This window comes from Orbicella franksi, chromosome 11, assembly GCF_964199315.1.
Source record: "Orbicella franksi chromosome 11, jaOrbFran1.1, whole genome shotgun sequence".
Taxonomy (NCBI): Eukaryota; Metazoa; Cnidaria; class Anthozoa; order Scleractinia; family Merulinidae; genus Orbicella; species Orbicella franksi.
The window spans coordinates 19,242,664-19,250,625 of record NC_138155.1 but is presented as its reverse complement, the minus strand read 5'-3'; the positions used below and the strand labels follow the sequence as shown (position 1 = coordinate 19,250,625).

The window sequence follows — 7,962 nt, the reverse complement described above, 5'->3', positions numbered from 1 at the left end:
TTCCTTCCTTGAAAAACATTATTTAAAAAAGAAACACAAGACCACCAACTAACTTTACATTAAGTAGATTGGTTGAAAAGAAATTGACACAATGCATTCAAAAGTAGAAAGAATGATACTTACAACCTGATTTGTTCCGCAACATTATAATAAAATGGAAAAAAGAATATCTCAATATTCTATTGCTAACAGGATTAATATTTTATTGCATAATTTGAGATTTAAAAGAGATAATGTTTTCTTCCTTAGAAAACAAATTATTTAAAAAAGAAACACAACACCACTAACTTTACATTAAGGAGATTGGGTGAAAAGAAATTGACACAGTGCATTACAGAGTAGAAAGAATGATACTTAACACGCTGATTTGTTCTCCAACATTAATAATAAAATGGGAAAAAAAGAAAAACTCAATATTTTATTGCTAACAGGAATTAATATATCATTGCATAATTTCAGATTAAAAGAGAGAACGTTTCCTTCCTTGAAAAACATTATTTAAAAAAGAAACACAAGACCACCAACTAACTTTACATTAAGTAGATTGGTTGAAAAGAAATTGACACAATACATTCAAAAGTAGAAAGAATGATACTTACCATCTGATTTGTTCCCGAGCATTGATAATAAAATGGAAAAAAAGAAAATCTCAATATTTTGTGGCTAACAGGAATTAATATTGTATTGCATAATTTCAGATTTAAGAGATGTTTTCTTCCTTAAAAAAACAAATTATTTAAAAAAGAAAAACAACACCACTAACTTTACATTAAGTAGATTGGTTGAAAAGAAATTGACACAATGCATTCGAAAGTAGAAAGAATGATACTTACCACCTGATTTGTTCCCCAGCATTGATAATAAAATGGGAAAAAAGAAAATCTCAATATTTTATTGTTACAGGATTAATATTTCATTGCATAATTTCAGATTTTAAAGAGATAATGTTTTCTTCCTTAAAAAAGAAGTTTAAAAAAGAAACACAAGACCACTAAGTAACTTAACATTAACTAGATTGGTTGAAAAGAAATTAACACGAAGCATTAAAAAATAAAAAGGATGATACTAAGATGCTGATTTCTTTCCCAACATTGATAGTAAAATGGAAAAAAGAAAATCTCAATATTTTATTGCTAACAAGAGTTAATATTGCATTGCATAATTTATAAGTTAAACGAGACTTACCTGTAAGTTGAAGTTTGACTGTAATTCTATGAGATACTAGTCACGAATTAGGGAGTCACGTGAAATATGTGCAAGTAGCCCGAGCGATTAGTCTTTAAAGAAAGCGAGTAATTGCAAACAAAAATGGTTGGGAAAATAAGTAGAAGAGTAAACTACAGAACCCAGTGAGGGGGTAGAGCACGTGACTCCCTAGTTCGTGAGTGGTATCTCATAGAATTACAGTCAAACTTCAACTTTTAGGTAAGTCTTGTTTAACTTATGAATTCTATTTCGACACTAGTCCTACTCACTAGTCAGTTACGTGAGACTTCAAAGCGTGCAATCATGTGCGGAAAAAATGAACAGAAACAGCTTTAATTGCCAAAATATTGGTGCAAACAGCTACAGTATATGGCTTGTCAGTCTATGGTACACAGAATGCGCATAAATAAAGACAGTAAACAATGAACTACTGCCTATCTGAGGAAATCTGCCTATAGAGGGCAGCAAACAAAGACAACAAAATCTGATAATAAGTACTGGTTTACAGTGCAAAAAACTGTAATAATCCTATGAGTGGAGGTTTTCCAACAGGAGCTGTCCATAAGCTTTATTTGCTGGGACAATGGGTTTCTTACATACATACATATACATACATATACTTTATTTAACCTCGAATTTACAGAGTAGCTTGTTAGCTAATATCTTCGAGAGAAATAAATATGAAGGAAAAAGTAAATAGACAAAATAAAATAAAATGAAATACAATTACAATTCTATATCATTTATACACTATATATATTTATACTGTGGAGAGGAACCGAATGATTTTAAGGCAAACAACATAGCCAACATTTCAAGAAAATTCATGTGCTCTTTCGCTTCCTCAGCTGTCCAGAGTCCCCCAGTTGAAGAATCACTGGTTGCTGCACCCCCACCCTGTTTTGAGGCATCAGAAGTCATGGTAATATCTACGTCTCCTCGAGTTATCGGGTCGGATGCAGACTCGACTGAGTCAATCCACCACTTAAGCTCTTCCCCTGCTTGGCTGGATAGACAAATTTTGGCATCAAAGTTCCATTCGCTAGTTTTAAGAGCTGTGGTTTTGTCTCGTTCTAAATAGCGGTAATGGAGGGGTCCATAGGCAATGCCAGAGAAACTTGACACTATAAGCCCCAGGACCTTGGCTACATCTCTAATAGTAGTATTTTTGTAGTTAAACAGGTCAGTAGCTGCCTGTTTTAGCTCAAGAGCCTTCTCAGGGGTAAGGTAAACTAGCATGGAAACTGACTCTAGAATGAATCTTAAAAATACCAGCTTTTGAGTTGGGATGAACACCGACTTTTCAGGGTGTACTACAAAACCCAAAGTATTCAGTAGTTTGACTGTGTCGACAACATTTTATGCACAATCATCCCAGATTGGCCCCACTAACCAAGGGTCATCTATATAACCTGAAGACAAGTGACCAAGCTGTCGCAGGGTGGCAAATACTGGTTTCATTAGCTTGGTAAATTTTCTGGGACAGAAAGCCAAACCATTGGGCAAACATGTAAACTTAAATAACACGTTGTTCCATTCAAATTTGAGGTACTTTTGGAGTTGCTTTGCAATAGGGACCGAACAATAAGCGTCCTTTTAATCAATGGATGCCATGTAGGAATTTGGGGTAATAAGCCTCATTGCTGTCCAGACTGAGTCCATTTTGAAATGTTGGTATTCAACATGCTGGTTAAAGCGTTTCCAATTTAAGATCATTCCATATGATCCATCTTTTTTATTTGCCACAAAAATTGGCAAAATATATTCCCCACTTTCATGATGGGTGGGTACAATGACACTTATGTCAAGCAATTTTTGGATTTCAGCTTCTATAGCCAATGAGTCACTGATGTTGAATGTTTTCCTTTTCGCGCCCAAGTTCTTTGTGGGCTGTGTGGAAAATTCAATATACTGACCCTTAACACAATTAAGGACTTCTGAGTCAGAAGTTATTTCCTTCCATTTGCCGAGGCAACGTACCAGTTAGCCACCCTTGAAGCTTTGCACCTTATTGGCAAAATAATGTTTCATATGGGTCTCAAACAACAAAAGATTATTTACCTCTAAGTTATCAAGTATGTCAGCGGAAATCACTGCCGCTTCTTCCCCTGGTCCTGCGATTGGAAGAAGGACTTTTGGGGTGGTTTTGAGTTCCACTGACGACATGTCGATAAAAAAGGCTTGCTTCGCCGATCAGATTTTGGGTAGTTTCATGAAGGGTGTCCCTTAACGTCTTAGGGCCGACTACCAACTGCTGTGGTGCTTACCCTATTGGATGCTCGTATATTATTCAGCGGGGTTTGCAAGCCATTTCCAAACAGCAGAACCGTTACTGCAACATGCGAAGCACACAGGCCAGCATAATCTTTATTTAGATGTGGTTTGATCGACTCCCTGTGGCGGTGGGACAGGTTGACATGTGCGTGCCCCAGCAGAGCAACCGCATCTGTGTTCAATTTTATAAGTTTCTAAATGTCAGAGTCTGAGTTCAGCTGCTTCGAATTCATTTCTAGCAGCAGCTCAATGGATTTGCACAGTACTGCACCAGCAGTACCAGCCATTTTCTCGGTTGAGCTGGACCTGAGGTCCTGTTGTTTTACTGAGTGGCTCAGTTTATCCCAGATTTCAGAATTAACCTGCCGTGTTGCGAGAGTATCGCAGTTCGCCAGGCATAAATATTTCGCCGACTTATCCTTTAGTTTTGAGTCTGGCAATTTCTTAGACCACAGGTTGTTAATAAAGTCAGCCAGTTGTTTCTTAGCAGCCGGACCTGATTCATCTCCATTGAGCACAGGTAGACCACCCTATGTGTTCGTGGTTAATAATTGTTTACAGAAATGAAGAGAATCAAAGAGAATCTGAGGGTTATGAATAATGCTCCAAAAATTGCACATCTAATTTACATCTCGGTCTGAATGTCCCTCTAAAGTTAAATGAAACATTAATCGACTCATGTGCGGTGTTTTTTCGCCTTCCTGCGCCGTCTGAAGGGTCTTTTTTACGAAATTACTTTTGGTCGATTACTGGTAAGACAAGAGAGGGAGACAACGCTTGCAACTTGGCGGCCACCAGCCGCAACATCCTCCACTTTAAATTGGAATAAACGCCAAAATACTGAAAATCTTACCCGAATGGTGACGATGGTTGATCAATGAGATTTTTCTCTATCTCTTCGCTGAATTTGAGCTTCATCTCTCCAACATTTTCCGAGAAAATTGATGCTAAAATCACAAAAACAGCTTTCTCAATATGATTGGTGCCAAACTCAGCGACCAGAGGAATTCAAAGCATGCAGGCCGTTTCAAATCTGGCAATAAGCGCTTGGCATGCTATGTCAGCAACGGTATGCCAAGCGCTGATTCTCTTCATTTCTGTAAACAATTATTAACCACGAACACATAGGGTGGTCTGCCTGTGCATTGAGAAGATCTTCTGCGATTTCCGACAACAATGGGTCATTGCCGCCGTCGCTTTGCTCAAGTCGAGCACGTGGTTTATCTTTGGAAGTCTTGTCGGCTTCAGTGCCACAAAGGGCCTGAAGTTCCACGTCCGAGTCATCTGCATCATCATCTGAGCCATCGAAAGCACTTATTTGGTCTTTGGAACTGTATTTTTGCAGTTTAGGGATCGTCTGTGTTGCTGGGATGAAGCCACTTGAGCGACTGGTTCATGTTGAGGATCGAGTCTGCCATTGCTCCGAGAGTTTTGTTGACATTCTGAAGCATACTGAACATGGGATTCTGGTGGGCAGTTGTTCGGGTCTTCTCCTAAGAATCATGGTCATCGTTTAAGAGGGCGTCCTCTGCCTCAGTGGAAAGTGTTTGCTCGTTCGTATTCGTCATTACCAACAAACTTCAAAAGACGAGACTGACCGCTCTGAAATTACACACGCAACTGATCGCTTGGGCTACTCGCACATATCTCACGTGACTCACTAGTGAGTAGGACTGCATGGTGTCAAAATAGAATTTCAGATCAAAAGAGATAACGTTTTCTTCCTTAGAAAAAAAATTATTTAAAAAAGAAATACAAGACCACTAAGTAACTTTACATTGAGTAGATTGGTTGAAAAGAAACTGACACGAAACATTAAAAAGTAGAAAGAATGATAATCACCCACTGATTTGCTCCCCAACATCGATGATAAAATGGGAAAAAAAGAAAATCTAAATATTTTATTGCTAACAGGAATTAATATTTTATTGCATAACTTCAGATTCAAAACAGATAACATTTCCTTCCTTCAAGACTTTCACTAAAGAAAAAACCTGTTAAGATAACACAAATAGTTCGGTTTGGGTTGCATTCAAAATTTTCAAATTAACAAGTCTTTAAAAGTTTCAGTACGCACTGTGCAAATCTCAAGTCTCACCTTGAATTAACATAATTTCGCGCATAATGCAACACGTGGGTCGAAAGTGAGAGCTTTTCAAAAACAGTTTATGTCATTCAATGATATCTTTAGCGGTTTAAACAGCTAGCGTCACCCATTGCAAATTTTTCTTTAGCAGTTTGAACAGCTGGAATCACCAGTTCAAAATTTATTGTTAGCAGTTCGAATGCATGCCATCATCCATTCGAAATTTTTTGTTACCCATTTGAATGGCTGACATTGTCGGTTTGAAAATTTGTGAGGCTGTTTGAATGACTAGCATCATCCATTCAAATTGTTTATCAGGCCATTCAAACAGCTAGCATCATCTGTTCGAAATTTTTGTGAAGCCGTTCGAATAGCTGGCATGATCTGTGCAAAATTTTTGTAAGTCCAATTAAATAACTAGCAGCATCTGTTTGAAATTTTTCCTGTGTAGTTTGAATGTTCACCGCATCCATTCGAAATTGTTCCATGGGTTGTTGGAATGGCATTTGAAACCATTCTAAACGGCTAGATCATCTGTTTTCCTTCTGTTCTTTAGCCATTCATTTTGACTATTTAACAGTTATCCTTTAGTGTAAATTTTCACATAAGAGGTCACGTTTTATTTCAGATTTACTTCAGATTCAAAATCATTTAAAATTGAAAGAAAGTTTTTTTCTTCCTTTCCAGAAATTTGTTACCCATTGACTCCAGGAGCTTTTTGGAAAAAACACATTTTAGGACATTTTGGACATTTTCAGCCAGGATATGAGCGAAATTAGAGGCAATCTACTCAAAAAAGCATTCAGAACATGACAGCATGCCTTTCTTTCTACTAACATTGAGTTTTACATCATTTTCGTATCAGTATGCATAGAAATCAAAATCTCCAGAGTTTTTGGATGAGAAAGTGACCTACTTCTTTAGCCTTTTCGTTTTGCTTTTTAATTTTTTTTTTCACCTTAACACTTTGTCTCCTTTTCTTATCTCTTTGCTGCAGTGATTGACTTTCTATTGGGCTTATTAAAGAGTAGTTTGAAATGGATTGCATTCCAGTATGCGTGAAGTATGTAAATGTACTACTCATCAGAGAATAACTTTGCCTGCATCGTATCAGGCTGCACATCAAGTGTTGGTTTTCGTGAAAAGCATTTCATAAAGGCGAATCTTTGCTTACACCATTGTTTTTGTTTCCTGGCAATGCATCATGGGAATTGTTTTGGCCATGTGGCAAAAAGCATGAAGCACATGGTTATTCTGTTGTGAAAAGCACTTTACTCAGTTGTTATTTTCATTGAAAAATGGTTAAATCTTGCTGCGTTATTGGGTGTACCACACATTGGAATGTGGAAGATAAAGGTCTTTTTCAGATACCGTCATTGAGTGCTCCAGAGAGACGCAAGAAGTGGTTAAATGCAATACAAAGTCAGATCCCAGAAATCTGAAGAAACCAATTGGATGCAGAGCCCCTTAGATAAAGTTTGCAGTGCTCATTTCTTGACTGGTAGCTCGCTGATCCATCTTGTGTAGCCTTTTCCCAGATAAAGTACGGAATATTAACCAGCGCCTTGCATTAAAGCATAATTATTTCTCTCGAAGATTTCACTGTAGTTCTAATAGGTTCTTTAGGTAAACCAAAGTCAGATTGTCTTCACCCAGAGTATAATTATCCGTAACCCTAAGTCAGAAAATGTGGACATGAACAACAGGGCTTTGCAGCAATATGAGCGAGTTAGAAAATGCCAAAAGACTGAAACAACCATTTGTGATTCTTCGCGGTTAGACAGTAATCAGGGTGAAGGTCCAGTAGCCTACAACTTCAATGCTGCAGCCAATCACATAGAAGCTGAAACCACAATTCCTTTGGTTTTGGAAAGTAAAAAAGCTTCACCTTCTGATACTAATTGTGATGGCCTTCAGGCTACAATTCCTTTGGTTGGAGAAAACGAAAAAGCTATGGAAACAGACTTCTCCTGCTGCGACTGGAAAGAACACAGGCATCTAAGCACAGCAATGCAGCAACTGCTCCTTGAAGTTCAGAAAAAAAGGGATGCTGCAATCTTCTACAATCAGGAATGTGCCAGATTAAAAAAAAAGACAATTCTAAACTGTTCCAGCTATTAACTAAATCATGTTTCTCAGTATATCTCATCTTAGTGTAAAGGTGAGTTAACTGCTCATTGAATTGAAGCGTAGGTGTTGCAAGAAAGGACAGAAAATGTTTTTTAGAATTTTTTTGGTCTTGTTACAAATAAAATTATTGGTAATTTGGACGTAATATCAAAGTCTACATCTTTCAATGTTGGGATGCCTTGGAGAGATTCTTATCAGCTTCTCATGTTGAGGGGTTGGGAGAGGGGGTGGCAAGTCCCTGTGTTTCCCAACAGTGCTTAAGGGGG

General features: G+C 37.6%; 1 pseudogene; it reads right to left on the bottom strand.

Annotated features, from left to right (window-relative positions):
* Nucleotides 1-3,045: 3,045 nt before the first annotated feature.
* On the bottom strand, nucleotides 3,046-5,591 carry LOC145503349 (uncharacterized; annotated as a pseudogene).
* Between the last annotated feature and the right edge of the window lie 2,371 nt (nucleotides 5,592-7,962).